The following is a 9,566-nucleotide window of genomic DNA, read 5'->3' as shown; positions in this document are numbered from 1 at the left end:
CTCCTTTGTATCGATCCTGTCACTCCTTCCCATACCTAACATGCTTGAGAAGTACCTGTAAACACAAATAGAAGACAAAGAACTGATCAAAGCAAAAGATCTAATGAATACAAGTAAATGGAATCAGATACATTCACACATATAAGAATCATATTTCAATACAAACATATGGGAAAAGGTTCAAATACTTTATTGAATAGAAGAAGGAATTAAAACCATCATGTTTGATTCAAAGTCATTCCTCCAGCTTGGATCCCATCCACATCACATCAAAAGCATGACAAACTTGTAGCATAACAATACTTGTCTCAAAGTCAATTCTCATAGCAACATTATCTCCTTACAATTCAACATAGTCCAGCCCCTTGATCACTTAGATGAGTGTTCAATTTATAGGAGGATGAAGGAGGTTATGTCATAAATGGGGGTATTGAATGGCCTTCCATACTTAGAATTAGTTCCATGGAGGAAGGGATGAGAGGATAGGATGCATCTTAACTCATTCCTCATCCATTTTTGAGCTCATAGGAGTTGATAAGTGAGGGAAACTTCTAGATGACTCCAAGAGATAAGAATATTCCCCAAACCCTATGTGAATTTCACTCAATCTCGCCCAGCGCAGGTGAAAGAGGGCCTAAGTTCTCTGCAGAGCACCCTAACATGGACTCAACTACTCTGCAACGCACCCTTACATGGGCCTACCTGCGTTGGCCCCGCTAGAGGTCATTTCAGGACGTCTTCAAGTCATGAAACTGTCTAGGAAGGAGGCATTCAAAAGGGTGACTTGTTTAGGGCATGTAATAACTAAAATTAGGGCTTGATGAGCCCTAAAACACTGATCTGGATGATGGGAGTGATTTTCCCAAATGGATCTATAACAACTACCCCCTAAAGCATGAAGTCGAAAAAATGTTAATATTGAATGAAATGATTTACGATGTGATGAGGAAGTTTCGAAGTGGAAGGTGACTTGCATCAATTACAATACATATATCATGATTTTTTATTTTTACATGAATTGCTAAGGGAAGGCATACCCCTGCTCAACATATAAACTTTCATTACATGTACATAGATAATCGTCTACAGATATAGACCCATGATTGGAATGACCATCAATGTAAAGCCATTGTACATATGATTTAGTACTCCTAAAATCGCAGGCTGGATGGATGAAACTAGATCCAGGGTGTTGGCTTGAGGGGTCCTGATGCAAGTTCGGAGTTAAATAGCCAAACAAATTCCTGTACTACTAACCCTTTCGGCAATAGCCCGCGGACTGCAGACTGAGGTCTCACCTGAAGTAGTATGGGGGGATGCTGGAAACAAGTTTCCACACCCTTGAGATGTCTGAGGGGTCGATTTAGTCCAACTGTGAATAGCTTTGTGCAGGTCACTTCGCACACTGTCCTGACTTGCAAGACCTTCGTGATATGTTATAATCGCCTTCGCACAGCCCTAACCAGGGGCTAAGGTGATTTCACACTACCCTAGCAGCGATCTGCACTACTTCCCCAAGTTACACATCGTATCTTACTTATCTTCTTATATCAATTAGTTATCTTCGCGTAAACAGATACTTTATCTTATATTTACTTTATCCACACATTCATATAATTTCGCACATCATATAAACAATAGAAATGCAATTTATATCTGATACATTAAATGCACAAAACAGGAAAAAGATTAACAGAAATGATGTAAAAAAAATTTTTATTACTTCTCCAACAGTTACAAACTTGACTCACCCTGCATGCTCAGCTGCAGGGGTCCACGCACTCAGCTGCAGAGCCTTATCCTACTCTATGACCCAAAGACTCGACTCTACACTTAGATACGACTCAATTCTTCATCATTCATTCATGTATATCATTTTTTCTCTAACTGATTTATAACTTAGAGCCTCGCTCTATTTATACAATCCAATGGTCTGCAGACTGTGGGTAGATTTCTAAATCCGATATTACATTACAAAAATGAGGGTGGACAACCCTATGAATCATTTACAATCTTTGTGCTCAGCACCCCACAAAAATGCGGAGTATTTACATCGAATTTGGTCAAAATCTGGGCTTTAAGCCCCTAAACTTGCCTTGGGGGATCCCACGCCTAACAGGCCCCCAACACAAACATCGTGACTCACCTTTGAGTCACTCTACTGGTGTGGAGATCTTTGTGCAGAGACCTCCCAACTCTGCCTAGACTGCTGCAAGGTCGGCAACGCACTGAGCAGCTGCCTGTTGTACCTCTTGCACGCGTTTTTCAGAGACTGTTGTAGCTAAACTGCTTCCCTGTATCTGCTCCTACATTCCCTTTATCTACGCAAGCTTGGCTTCGATCGAGGTTGTAATGACGAATGCCTCATCGATCCAAGGTTGGACGTGCACCTTCAAAACTGCTTCTTTGTGTCATGCCACATCTACCTGCGCCTTAAGCACTTTTGCTTGTTGCATCCGTGCAAGCCTCTGTGTAAGGGCCACTATCTGTGCGATCCCTTTTATATCATCATACTGTTGTTGTAGCTCACGTGCCTCTATTTCTAAGCATTGTATGTTCGGGTCCTCCTGCAGAGTGGTGAGGACCTCGAACAACTCTTCCAACATTTTGGTGCAGTCCTTCACTGCACTACTGATCTCCTCCATCCCCGATGTAATGGTGTTGGAGCGCTATTCCCTCACCTCTAGAGGAGTTGAAGGCCACACCTTCAACCGCAGCTCTGCTATCTGAAGGTTCAGCTCCAGTTGAACCTTATCCATCTCTTCTCACACCTTGCGCACCCTTGCTACTAACCTATGGATGCACGCCTCTGCTGGTGCCTCTGTTGGGATGGCCAGCTCAGGGACCATCTGGTAGGCCTCCTAAATCACCTACACCATCTGCTGGTTCTGAGCCACTACCTCGTCGCATTGTAGGCTCGATTGTTCCATATTAATTTTATGCTCGCTCAACACCTGTAATGCGTGGCCCTCCCTAGCCCGCAACTCTTCAGTCACTCTGTCCTGCAGGACATAGAGTGTCTCCCAAGGGAGCACAACCATGTTGATTCCTACTACCTTCAACGCACTGATTGTAGGCTTGTCAACCTCATTCTCTGTAACCAGTGCCCCCTTTGGTAGCACTATCATGTTGGTCATGCGGGCGCATATCATTTCCTTTATCGTGGCCATTCCTACTGCAAGGCTGGTCGGGAGAGTACCAGCCTGAGGAGTATGCACCTGCAACTTCTGTATCTGTGCCCAGAGGGTCCCCAACACAATATGATTCTCCTCCACAAACTGTTAGAGGGCCTCCATGGTGACGTTGCCACCGTCTCCCCTATATCATGGAGATCTCATTCTATGAGGATGATCGGGTTGAAAGAAGTCTTAGAAGCTTCTGACTTCTTTTGTGGCCCCACCTAATCTCTCGGGCACTGGCGCTTCAACTGTGTCGATGTTGTTTTTGGGTCCACGCCACCTTCCACTGTCTCAGGCTCTTCCTCAGGCGAGGGTGACCTATGGCCCTCACGCTCCTTCTTTGCTTCCTGTTGTTGTTTTGTGGATGTGTTATGTTTTTCTGCTACTGCCTTTGTGGTGTCCCGCGCCTCTTGTGCCTTTTCTGCTACTGCCTCTTTTATTCTATTTTCTGCCAACTGCACCATCTGCAGTTTTGCCTCCTCCTTCCTTCATTGTGCAGCAGAATTTTCTGTTTCCGTCATGGAGATGGTTGGAGTGCGCCACTCCGGCGACCATGACTCAAGCACGATGAATATAACATCATCTGTGGTCAGGTACGATAGTTCATTCCACTTCTTCGCGGGGTCCTTGCACGCCCTAATGGACACGTGATGGAAGTCCACCTTGAACTCTACGAAGCTTTGTAAGCTATTGTAGATAGTGGGTGATAACTGCAGCTTGCGGTTAATCCCCATTCTAATGTTAATCTCCATGAACACTCAGAATATTTTACTGTTTCGGATCCTCTGCACATCTTTAGTGGCACATAGCAAAGCGTAATTTGCTGCCTCCGTAAGATCCCGCGCAATTGTGGGGAACTGGTTGTCCTCAAGAAATTCCCAAGCCTCCAGCACTATGGACAGCAGAAGCCATGCATATTGGAAGGTCTTTGCCTATTCCTGTGCCTCGCGGAAATTCTCCAGGAACTCTTTGCACATGTATTCAGACCAGTTAAACTGGACCCCCTCCGTGCACTCGCGGAAAGTGCTATCACCGGTGCAGGCACCTCATCCGCACCACACTTCCGCATAACCTTGCTAGCCAATATTTGGGTGGAAACTCTGAATTCCTTGTTGTTGATAATGGAGATCGCGTAACCTCTCTTCTCTTTCTCCAGCTTGAATTTTTCCTTCATGGCATCCGTGATGGCCAATTCATTGCTCTTACCCTCTAAAATATTTGTGGGGTCCTCCCCCTTACAAGGGAGTCGAGTAATACTATGAATCAGGTGGTCCGTGATGGGGATGGGCTCCTCCAGCCACAAACACCCATCATGCACCAGGTAAAGCAGTTGCCTGATGACAAAGATAATTACTAGGGTGCGATGGTAATGTGACACCAAGAGTAGGTTTAACAACCTTTCTTTCTTGACTCTGCACAACCACTTGTGCGGCTCCAACTCTATGACTCCCATTGTAGTGTTTTTCTTCGGCCTCATGAGCTGTGAGGTTTCCAAGTGTGGGAATTTTTCGTGGTCTCCAAGATCCCAGTCTTCAAATTTTAGACTCGACACCCGTCTCAAGTGTGCTCCTTCAAAAACAATATTGTCAAGTAGTAGCGGAGTCTGCAGAGAGCTCTTTCTCTCATCTAGGTCCTTAGGTACCCTTGCTTTCCCTTTTCGCGAAGGAACTACACTGGTAGATTAGTTAGAGGGTTCGCACCCTGGGTTTATTCCCCCATTTCTTCATCCTCCTCCTCATCGGTTTCCACATTAACCACTTTCCCCTTTTCTTCCATGGCTCCTTTAGTTTGCAGCGGATTTCGAGGGGACACAAACACCGAAATCATGGCTTGCTTATCTTTCTTGGGTCTTGGCATGTGTGGTGATTTAGGGATTTCCGCGACTATCTTGGCACTCTCAGGGGAATTTCCTATGGTCATGGCCTATGCGGCCTCTTCAGCAGTCATTTCGTTGATATCCATGGCTTCATCTGGTGTGGTCATACTGCTGGTCCACAAATCTCTCAACGACTCAGGTAAGTGCTCAAACAATTCGCTCGACTTCAAAAAATCAACCAAATCTAAGTTCATAGATCTATGGGCGCGCAATAACTCAATTCTCAAATGGCCAAGTGTTGTTTCCTAGGTAGCCCTTTGATATTTATAGCACCTTTTGAATTCAAATTCGACCATTCCCCCCAAATCCAATTCATTAATGCTCCCTTGGCGGCGGATTTTCTCAAATCCAACCCATTAAGCATGCCTTAAATGCCTGTTGCCCACTCCATTTGGTCTCAAACCAAGCATCACATCATGAATAGTGACTATAACGGTCACTTTCTAGCCGACTCACGTGGTAGCGCAACCACCCTTGTGTTGTCGCGGACCCTGCAACACTCTGCTCTTGCGCGCAGCCTTAACATCGCATAGCTCCCGGGCATAGTAGTTTATAGTCCCGCACCTCCTTTCGACTTCCTGGAGTGCTAAGATTGTACTTCCTATGGCTAGTCAGGTGGCCGAGCCACTTGTATATGACTTCAACTGGCCCTCACTCACTTTTCTTGGGAAAAGTCCATCTTTTAACTCTACTATATGCATCACGCACTTTACCATCTGCATCGCACCACCATCAGTGATCCCTTTAGTAACATACGGCCCGATGCAATGCATCAAACTGATCAAATCTCGACAGTAGTCCCAAAATTTTTCAATGTAATCGTGTGCATCCTATTTTATCACCACAGTTTTCTTATTAAGAAAGTCCTTCTTTATTCCTTCCTCAAGCTTCTTGACTTCTGCTTCCACCATGGCGCTTTTCTCCCTCAACTGAACTCTTTCATTCATGAGTTCTTGGAGCCTAAGATTACCCTGTGGAATCTCTTTAGTAGGTCCCAAGAGTTCTTCTTCGAGTTCTTCCAAATGCGCGATCCCTTCTTCCAAGGCTCCGTGAACCGTCATATTCGGGGGCGCTACTACGCGCAGAAGCGCCCCTGGACCATCTCGTCCATTGTATTTATCTGCCAATCACACTATAGGTTTCTAAACCGTGTGTGCATCATCCTCCTACATGTGCGCTAGTCTTCAAAGCTTTGTTTCTGCGTATCCCACCACCTCGCGGGCGTAGCGCGCAGTACCCAATTCAAGGCATGGAAACATTTCTTTTCCGGCACCTCCCTTTCAAACTTATCTAGGAAAGTATCTACCTCACTTAACCCATCATAAGTAGGTAGATCCCTCACTTCTGTCGATACACAGTGCAACGATCTTGTCATCATATTATATTTTAGTGTGGTTACCTCATGTAACCAATTCTTCCATCGCTCTATCTCCTCAACCAAATCTGAAGCGCAGGAGCTTTCACACTCCCATGATATTTTTCCATCCACAGTGGGATTTACCTAGTCTTGCTCTCACGTGGTTATCTTGTAGACACAGTCCAAATCGTCATCACTTTCATAGTCACGCACCGGCTTTGTGTAGCGCAATCCCTCAGTAGGGTCTAAGGGTATAACTACGTGCAGAGACTTCTTCTAAAAAACATCTTGCGCTTCTTCAGATTAACCACCCCGTTCATGTCAGTGGCCCAATCAATTCCTAAGAACGTGGGGTAGGGATTACTGTCATCAGAAATCTCTATCACCTTAAAGTCTGCTAGCGCGCTCTCTCTCTCAATATCCACAATGATTCCTTGCAATCACCCCATAGGCATTATCTTTTGTTGGTTTGCCATTTGCAGTTGAATAGGAGACTACTGCAGCGTAGGCCTCCCATGCGCTCCCATGTCTGCTTCGGCATAACGTTTGCGTCCGATCCTAAGTCCAAAATTACTTGGTCCATCTCATATTCTCCAATCTGCGCAGTTAGCATCATTTCTCTCCCCATCCTTGTCTTATGCTTTCCAATCTTTCAGACTACGTGCAGTTCTCCTGGCGCGGTCCCAATGCATCTGTTAATGAGTTCCTACAGTCCCTTACAGCCTTACTTTCGCGTAGTAGCTTCATGCATGTTTCCAAGAACGTCGTAAGCATAGATGGGTCCATTTCCAAATTCTGTCTACCTTTTCTTCCTGAAGTGGAGGCATCAGCAAAGCTCTTCTTAGCTTCCATGAAGGTTTCCTTAGCGTGATCCAAATCAAACTCTGCTTCCTTCGTCGGAGCTTTGCGAACCCAAGTGCTATCTTCGGGATGTTTTCCTTTATCATTTCCCATCGTAATTCCACTTCAGAGCACAATTTTCACATTTGGATCTTCCTCGCACAACTCAGACCTCATCATCTGCAGGTTCTGAGTCAAGGGAGGTGGTAGCACTCCCTTGTCGCCTATCCTAGCTATCAGCGTAGGACAATCTTCCGTCTCATGATTAAACAAGGTACACTACAAACATGACGGATGCATTGGATTCATACAATCATGGGAATAATGTCTTGGCCCTTTGAAATTGTAGCATATCGGTTGTCCGCGACCTCTTCCAAGTCCTCCTCCACCTCGGCCTTGTCTGCGCCCCTGAAATACGGTTCACGCCACTCCTACATTCTGGTGTAGGGGCCGCGTTTCGGCAAGAACTCTATAGGTGGGAGTTCTATCCATCATCAAATCATAGCTTCTACAAGTACACTCATCATGTCCAACCGATCTACAAAAATTACATAACAACTATTGTGAATTCTGCATGTACTTCTGTAACAAATATCAGTTGTCCATAGCATGCTTTCCTCCTATTTGACAAATTGCGCACCACAAAGTAGGTGTCGCGCTAGGTCCTGATTTCTCTTCTGGCCTTAACAACATCGGTCCTCCTCCCGTGAGGTAATTTGCGAACACTGGGCAGTGGTCCTTGTCATGACCCTGACCCTTACATTTAACACACCATACCTCTTCACGCACTTCTGGTCGAGCTATCCTGTCCTGTTTCAGACTCTGAATTTCAAGGCATAAGTTTTTCAACTGAGTGTGGATTTGGTGAACTCCAAAGTTAGGATCCTGTATTGGGGTCTCATGTAGCCTCATCGCGATCTCCAAGGCCTTTTCCTGAGTCATTAACCTTTGTTGCGACAATGCGTTCCTCAAATGTGGTGTTAGCGATGCTACAAACCATTCATGGTGTTGTCCATCTATCAAAGTCATATTAGCTTCGTGAATTGTGCACTTTAGCCTCTGGTCCAACTCCTAAGGAGTCTCACCTAGTAGCATTGTGATCTCTTTGAACCCAATGATCGACTGCACTTCTGACTTCAGCGTGATAAATTCCTTATTTAGCGCAGTTTGGATATCCTCAATCCCTGCATTCGGATTGTCATTAGAATGCTTAATATACCAGGTCAGTGCACGGTCCTACAGGGCACTAACTAGTGTCACTTTCTTTATGTTTTCATCTGTAACTCCCTATGCTTCCCATACAGCTCTTATCATGAACCAAAATTGGTCTGGATCTTCATTTCCTACTCCCTTGAACACAGGAAACTTTATCGCGCTTGCCCTATTGACTCGCGGTGGTGACGGAGGTGGTTCGGGTGAATGTGGAGGTGAAGGTGGTGAAGCTAGTGGTAATGTGGGTGGGGGTGTTATGCACGAAATCCTTTGCCTTATCAAATGGATCGCAATTCATAGAGAGACCTTCGCGAGCTCTTCCTCGTCCCCTTGCGGAGGTGAAATGAAAGGGCTATTCTCTGGTCCCTTTCTTCCTTCATTTCTGTAGGATTTTCCACTTCGCGTAGCTCCAAACATCAAGGTACTTGCATAACCCTCTTTTCACACAATAGAATTTTAATCCAAGTATTAAGATATTTTACGTACTTACCTCGCGGTCCTTTGAGGAAGCGTCGCTCTACCTCGCTATAGCTGACTGAAGTATCTACTGCAAACTTAGTAATGAATCCTCCTATAATTTGATCGAGCCAATGATCAACAGTGCGCATGATCTTATCTTTTGATGCTTCTAATTTGTGCACAAACTTTGGGGTCCACACAATAGGATTTTCGAGTTTCCAACTGCCTTGGCTATCTGCTAGCTTCATGATCCACTCGTACAACTCAGTAAGGAAAGATGCGAAGAAGATTTTGTGGACCTTTGTGTACAGGTATCAGTCTAACCACTCTTCCTTTTATAGTTTCGGATTCCTGTTCTCCTGCATCACGAACTCATGAATTCTCCTATCCAACCAGCCTTCAATTTCCTTCTTAGTTGGATTCCAATGATACGACATCAGACATCTCTATGCAGATTCCAGTCCCGAAAACAGAACAATTTGTTGGCTTGAGGGGGCTTGACCCAGGTTTGGAGTTAATTAGCTAAACAAATACTTGTACTACTGGCCCTTTCAGCAACAACTCACGGAGTGCGGACTGAGGTCTCACCCGAAGCAGTATGGGGGGATGCTGGAACCAAGTTTCTGCACCTTTGAGATGCCTA

This window comes from Pinus tabuliformis, chromosome 6 (genome assembly GCF_031772625.1).
Source record: "Pinus tabuliformis cultivar Carrire ecotype Pingquan chromosome 6, CPIR1, whole genome shotgun sequence".
Classification (NCBI taxonomy): Eukaryota; Viridiplantae; Streptophyta; class Pinopsida; order Pinales; family Pinaceae; genus Pinus; species Pinus tabuliformis.
Note: the sequence above shows the minus strand (reverse complement) of the source record.